This window comes from Apium graveolens, chromosome 6 (genome assembly GCF_009905375.1).
Source record: "Apium graveolens cultivar Ventura chromosome 6, ASM990537v1, whole genome shotgun sequence".
Lineage (NCBI taxonomy): Eukaryota > Viridiplantae > Streptophyta > Magnoliopsida > Apiales > Apiaceae > Apium > Apium graveolens.
In genome coordinates this window covers 59882517-59889979 of record NC_133652.1, presented here as the reverse complement: position 1 = coordinate 59889979, position 7463 = coordinate 59882517, and positions in this window count along the sequence as shown.

Below are 7463 nucleotides of genomic sequence, written 5' to 3'. Positions count from 1 at the left end.
GAAGTACAGTCTCAAAGTACAGAATTGCAGATCAGTTTAATATCCAAGATAAACAATTAACAAACAATCCAACAACTGGATTGACAAGTGTACAAAAAGCAGCTTGAAGAGTGTGCAAGATTAATGGCAAAGATTAACTGACAGAGGAAGATTAAAGTAAACACAGGATGCTAAAGATATGCTAAGACAGAAATGGAAGATTTGCTTTTCTATAAATAGAAATGATAAGTGACAGTTTAGAAAAGCTAATAGCATGTTTATTATCTACTGTGTAAACCAGTAGTTAACTGAGCTATAAAGTTAACACTGGTCCTCTAGTTGGAAGTAACAATTTAGATCAAAATTCTTGTAACACTCTCAAGAAGAAGCTGAGCTCTTTAACTTCGAAGAGCTTAGAAATTTTGTAGCAAAGCATCTTAATTTTTAGTACAAAAATTAAGTGAGTTTTGAAGATCTGTGTTCTTTATTTTGTGCAAGTTTAATTTCTGCATGAACACTTTTCTATACAAGATTTAATTTATGTTTTTCAACCGTTATCTTTCAAGAAAAGACCAAAAATCAGAAAAACACATTCACCCCCCCCCTTTGTGTGTGATTCATTACCTTACAATCCATTTGATACACTTTAAAATTTGAATGTGCAGCAAATGTTAGAAAAATTCGTATTGCTTCAAGTCTTGCAACTGGAGCAAAAGTCTCATCATAATCAATTCATTCTTCCCGTGATTAGCCTTTAGCAACCAACCTTGCCTTGTTTTTGGTAACTATACCATTTTCATCCATCTTATTCCTGAACACCCATTTTGTTCCAATTATACTTCTGTTCTTTGGTACAGGAACTAACTTCCAAACTTTGGTTTTTTTTTCAAACTGATTCAGCTCTTCCTGCATAGCAGATATCCAATCAGGATCCATTAGAGTTTCTTCAGTTTTCTTAGGCTCTACTTGAGACAGAAAGCATGCATGTAAGCACCCATTAGCAGTTGCACTTCTAGTTCTCACACCAGTAGTGGGATCACCAATAATTGCTTCTATAGTATGACTTCTATCCCACTTCCTTGTGTGAGTTTGTTGACTTGTGCCTTCATCATTTTCTTCATTATTGGCATGACTTTTAGATCCTTCTTCTCTTTCTTCCCCTGAGTTTGTGCTATCAAATTCAGGTGTTTGAGATGAGCTTCCATTTCCATGATTTTCCTGTTCAGTAGTCTCTTTATTCAACATCTGTTGTGCATTGATTTCATCTTCATCATCAGAATCACTATCAATATTGAGGTTTTCAAATGCAAGGGCTTCAGCTTCATTTTCATCAAGGCATTTCAAGCCTGGACACTTGTCATCATCAAAAGTCATATTTGTGTTTTCCATAATCTTATTTTGATCAATCACATAGACCTTGTAGGCAGTCCTCTCCAATGAATTTCCCAGAAAAATTGCTTCAAAAACCTTTGAGTCAAATTTTCCCACATATTCAAAGTTGTCTTTTAAAATGTAACACTTGCTTCCAAACACATGAAGATGCTTTATAGTAGGCTTTCTCTTAAATATGATTGAGTAAGGTGATTTTCCATGAGCCTTGTTAATGAGATATCTATTTTAAATATAGCATGAAGTCTGTGAATTCTTGAAAAATGCCTTTGCTTTTGCAGAATTCACTCAATGTTGCATTCCTAAATTTTGAGAATTCACTCAATGTTGCATTCCTGAATTCTTGAAAAATGCCTTTGCTTTTGCAGAATTCACTCAATATTGCATTTCTGAATTTTATTCCATTATCACTTCTCAATGTTTTTACACAATTATGATCTTTAGCCTGTTCGTCCATCTTCTTGATGTGCTCAATTATGATGTGTGGAGTCTCATCTTTAGAGTGCATGAACTCTACCCAAGTGTATCTTGAGAAATCATCCACCATCACAAGTATATATTTGTTCCATAAAATTGATAAGACATTTACTGGCCCAAACAAGTCCATGTGAATAAGCTGTAATGGTGCACTTATAGAATTCACATTTTTTGAATTGTGACTTGATCTTTTCATTTTTCCTTTCTGACAAGCTTCAAAGACTTCAACTTGAGCAAACTCCAGATCATGCATGTCTCTTACTAACTCCTTTTTGATTAAGGTGTTGATTGCCTTGAAATTCAAGTGAGACAACTTTTTATGCCATAACTTGCTTTGTTCTTATGATGCCTTGGTGTAGAAGCAATAAATACCATCCTTATTTGTTGATTCCAAGTCTGCAACAAACAAGCTTTCTTTTATTGCTCATTTCAGAGCAACTTCACCAGTTTTCTTACTGATAAAAGTTCATTCTTCTCTGTTGAATAAAACATCAAAGACTTTGTCGCAAATTGACTAACACTGAGAAGATTCACTTCAAGTCCAGCTACCAGTGCTACATCATCAATGACAACATTTCCAGAAACAATCTTGCCATATCCCATTGTGAATCCTTTGTTGTTGTCTCCAAAGGTCACTAAAGGGTCAGCCTTCTCCTCAAACTGTGATAGAAGGTCCTTATCACCTGTCATATGTCTGGAACACCCACTGTCTATGATCCATATGACCTTCTTCATTTTGCCTGCACACAATGAGTTTTAAGTGTGTTTAGCAACCCAAGCTGTGTTGGGTACTTTCTTCTTGTTAACTGATTTAGCAGAAGTAAAATGAGTTGTTTCAGAAAAAATAGAATTCAATGACTATTGTGCATTTTCCCTATCTATTGTAGACCCAATTTTTATTTCTTCAAGGTCTACTCTCAGCTTGTGGCAACTTTTCATCACTTTCAAGTTGCAAGGAATGCAATCAAACTTGTCATAGAATGAGTAGGGATCATTTACATCTGCTTCATTATATTTGCATGCTCCTTTAACTGGCTTGCTAACAGCCTTTTTACAAAGGTGAGTTAGGTGATTCACAGAGCCACATTTCTCACATTTCTTTCTTGGAGCATCAGCAACATAAGCAAAATTGTTGCTTTTGTTTATCCTAATTTTCCCATTTCTATTTTTCTTCTTCTTTCTTGCATCTTCAGTTTTAATTTTTTTGACAGGTGTCTTGGAACCTTGGTTATGCATGAGCTTCTCTTCAGCTTTGATTGAGTTGATTCTGCATTTTTCTTCTCATAATCTTCATCAATAATTTCTTGTTTGATAATCAATTCTTCACTAAAGTTAACTTCACATTCCTTGAACATGGGTTGTAAGTCATATGTCATAGCCTATTTGTATATTCGAGGATTCAACTCAACTCAAATAAGAATGTAATAAGTAAATAGTGGATCTACCGTCAAAAGAGATCTCACAGAGTAATATCTGTCAAAGGATTCAGAAACAAGGTTCATCTACAGACTTGAGGAATTAATTCACTGGAAGAAGTTCAAGAAATTGATCATGCCTCAGTGATATAAATCAAGAGTGTGGATTTAATCAAGTGACAGAGATCTCGTCAGAGTATCATTAATTACAAGGATTTAATCTGAAGAAAATCAAAGTATCAAAGTCAAGACATGAAGAAACGTCATGGAAGTTAGTCACTCATGAACCAGACAGTACATCGAGTGTCAACGTTGAAGTGGTGGAATTGATTCATAATTCTCATTGATTTTCAGAAGATATTCAGAAGATTGGTTGCTGCTCAGGGTTAGTATTAATTCTCTATTAATTAATTAAGTCATATAATTTAATTATGAAAATATATTATATCTGCAAAGATTAATTTATTTGATTAATTAAATTAATTGATTAATTAATTCAGAATTAATATTAAGGATTTTCAGAATTTAAATTGGATTAAAAATAGTATTAAATCAGCAAGACGATTGAAAATGAACTAGCATGACAATCAGGATTGTCATACCGATTGTCATGTCAAGTCATTTCAATTGTCCTACCGAAAGTTCTACTGGGAAGGAGATAGTCTTGCTAGTTCAACTGATTGTCATACCGAAAGTCATTGTAGTTCAATCAGACTGTCTTGCTAGTTCAATCCATTGTCCAACCGAAAGTCTTGCCAGCTATAGGATTGTCATCCCAGTTCAATTCAATTCTGTTGAATGAATTAAAAAGACACAGAAGCAGCAGAAAGAAAAATAATCATCCAATCAAGAACACAGAACTCGAGAACAAAGAAAAAGAAGCAGACACAAATATTTCATCTCATCTGCAACTTCAAGATCAATTTCTAGATTGTAAAGTTAAATCCAATCAACTAGAAATCTTTATCTTGTTCTTGTGTAACAATCTAGCGGATCAAAATCCCTAGAACTTAATCTCAAATTGCGTTTAGCATTTGAATCTTTTTATTACAAAAATAGAAAAAGTTCATGTCGAATTTATTCTAGATTTGTGATAATTAATTTGAGATTAATTCCTTGTAATCGATACAGTTGTTGTAACACCTTTTAAGTTTAATAATATTTTTATTTAACTTGAATTTTGTTTCACATTTTTTATTCCGCATTTAATTCGATTATTCGGTACTGTTTGTATTCAATCCCCCCTTCTACAAACACATTGGGACCTAACAATTGGTATCAGAGCCTTCTGATTAACGAACAAATCAAGATCCTAGACTTTTGTGATTTTTCAACTCTTTGAATTTTTATTCATTCAAAAATTCATAATGACTTCACAAAAAGTTGGAACCGTTAAAATTCCATAATTTGATAAAGAGAATTATATTATGTGGAAGAAGAAGATGCTCTTGTTTTTACAAGTGGCAAATCCCAAATTTACAAACTTGTTAAAGAAGGGGATAAAAACTCCGATGGTTATTGAACCGGAGGTGATAGTAGATGATTTTGTGATCACCAAAGCCAGAACCTATCCTAAAGATCCTGAAGATTTTACTCCTGATGAGAAGGAAGAAGCCTCATTGGATGCCATCCTTCAATTAATTTTTATTGATTCCCTTGATCCCTTGATGAACAGACATGTGATGAACTGTAAAAATTCCAAACACATGTGGGAAACTATTGAGGTGATCAATGAAGGCACAGAGGAAGTTAGGGAGAACAAGTTGGAGATCCTAACCTCTGAGTATGAACATTTCAAATCAAATCCAGGAGAAGGAATTACTGAAGTGTTTGATAGGTACAATGCGTTGATCAACAACCTGAACATCAATGGAAAATTTTATTCAATCAGGGAGGTCAACAAAAAGTTCCTTTTAACACTGCCAACTCATCTTGAACATAGAATCACTGCCATTAGAGAAGCTAGAGATCTGAGTGAGATTTCTTTGGACAGACTCTATGGAGTGTTAAAAACCTATGAGTTGGAGCAGATTCAACAGAAGGAAGTCTACGGGAAGGATAGAATGGTCAGTACATCTACTGCACTTATAGCTGAAGGTCAACAACAACAACAATCTCAACAATTGGAGAGAATGGTACAGTGTTCCAAGGCTGAGGAAAATATGTTAGTAGCAGAATATGATCCTCCTACTACAAATCAATCAAGTGATGATTTTTATTCCTTGGAAGAGCTGGAGCAATTGGAAGACGAGTCAATGGCCCAAATTGTCAAGAGATTCTCCCATGTCAGATTCAAGAAGAATCCCAAGCTTAAGTACAAGTCCAACTACAACAAATTCCAGAAAGGTGGATCTTCATCCTCTAACACCAGCAGTGGTGGATACAAAATATGGATGGTTGATCGGAGCACCATTAGATGCTATAACTGCAATGAGTTGGGACACTTTGCCACAGAATGTAGGAAGCCAAAGCAAGTAAGAAAGAACTCTGAAAGGGCTTATCTGGCAAAGGGAAGAAGTTGGGATGATACTGACAGTGAAGATGAAGATGAAGGAAATCTTGCTCTTATGGCTATTGATGGAAAAGCTTCATCGTCAAGAATAGAGGTAAAACTTTCTGATGCTGAAATGGTTTATCATCTAAGAGGCAACTTAGATAATGCACGTCGTGATAGTGAACTGTTAAGTTTACAGATCAAAGACCTTGAGAAAGAGGTCAATGAATTAAGACTTGTGCATATTAATCAAGACAAATTAAAAGAACAAGTATCTTTTCTAGAGAATAGAGTTGACTGTTACAGAAAACTCGAAACTATTCTCAAAGACAAGATCACCGGTCTTGAGACTAAGGTTAGAGCCTACTTCAATTCTTGTTCGAAGGCTAAAGAGTTCTACAGTAAGCAAGCTGTTAATCAAACATCTGGAATAGGTTATGATTACAATGCTGCTATTGGAGAATTAGGCATAAACTCCCCTCCTCGTGTCTGTGCTAAAGGGAGGGAAGTACCACATGTGCTTAAGGGTGTTGATGAACCCCTCTATAAACCATCAATTGCTGAACCATTTGATGCGACCTCTTCTGTTATTCAAGAAGAAATACGTGTTGAAGATCTTGCTAATGAGAAGGTTGTTTCCAAGATGAGTGTGTCGAAAGTTCCAGTCAAAGTTGTAAAAGCAACTGAGACTAACTCAGACACACATGTGTTGGATAACAAAAATGCCATGTCTACCATGCATAAATTGTCTGATGTTAATATCTCTCATAAAGTATGTGGTGTTTCTAATTGTATGTCTTTTGCTTTTAATATGATGTATGCTTATTTTAATGGTAAGCATGTTTCTAATGATAAGACTACTCCTCGTCAGCATGTGAATAACAAGAAGCATGATAGGTCTAAGACTGCTAGTCCTTCTAAGGCTAGAAAGGAGACATTTGTGCCTAGGCTTAAACAGAAATTTGTTAAGGCTGTTTACAAGGTCAAATGTTCAGTCATTGAGAAAGTTGAGACAATTAAGATTAAAAATGTTGTTTTTCCTGACAAAGGACAGTTCTACAAGTATGCCGGGCCCAACCAAGTTTGGGTTCCGAAGAAGGGTTAATCCATTTGTGTTGCAGGGCATTAAAACAGGTGAAACCGGAAGTGTGGATTCTTGACAGTGGATCATCAAGACATATGACCGGAGATAGAGCCCTGCTATCAAATGTGGATTGAGAAAGCTGGCCCCCTGGTTACCTTTGGAGATAACAGCAAAGGTTTATCCGAGGGATATGGCTGTTTGCAAGCTGGGAATGTTATCATTGAAAATTTTATATAGTGTGCTAGGTTATTATCAGGAAGCATCATCTAACATATAGCACCAGTGATGAGACTTGAGAATATTACGACATATCAGGCACCTGCTGCACATTATACTTGGAATTGGACTTTAGTAAGATGTGTACAAGTGTACTCCTGGTTGGTGAGTCAAAAGAGGAAGTCAATGCACCACAGTTCATGGACTTTGCAGCTGCAGATCTATTGGACTATGCAATCTCTTCTTCACAGTCTCACTTCAGGTTGGTATGAACTAGTGTACTACTCAAGCAATCGTCAAGAACATGGTATGTCACTCTAACTGAAGTTATTGTTTAATATGAACTAGTAGAGTCGTCATATTTTTAACTCTCCTATCATTAGGCACAATCATATTGTTTTATATGTGC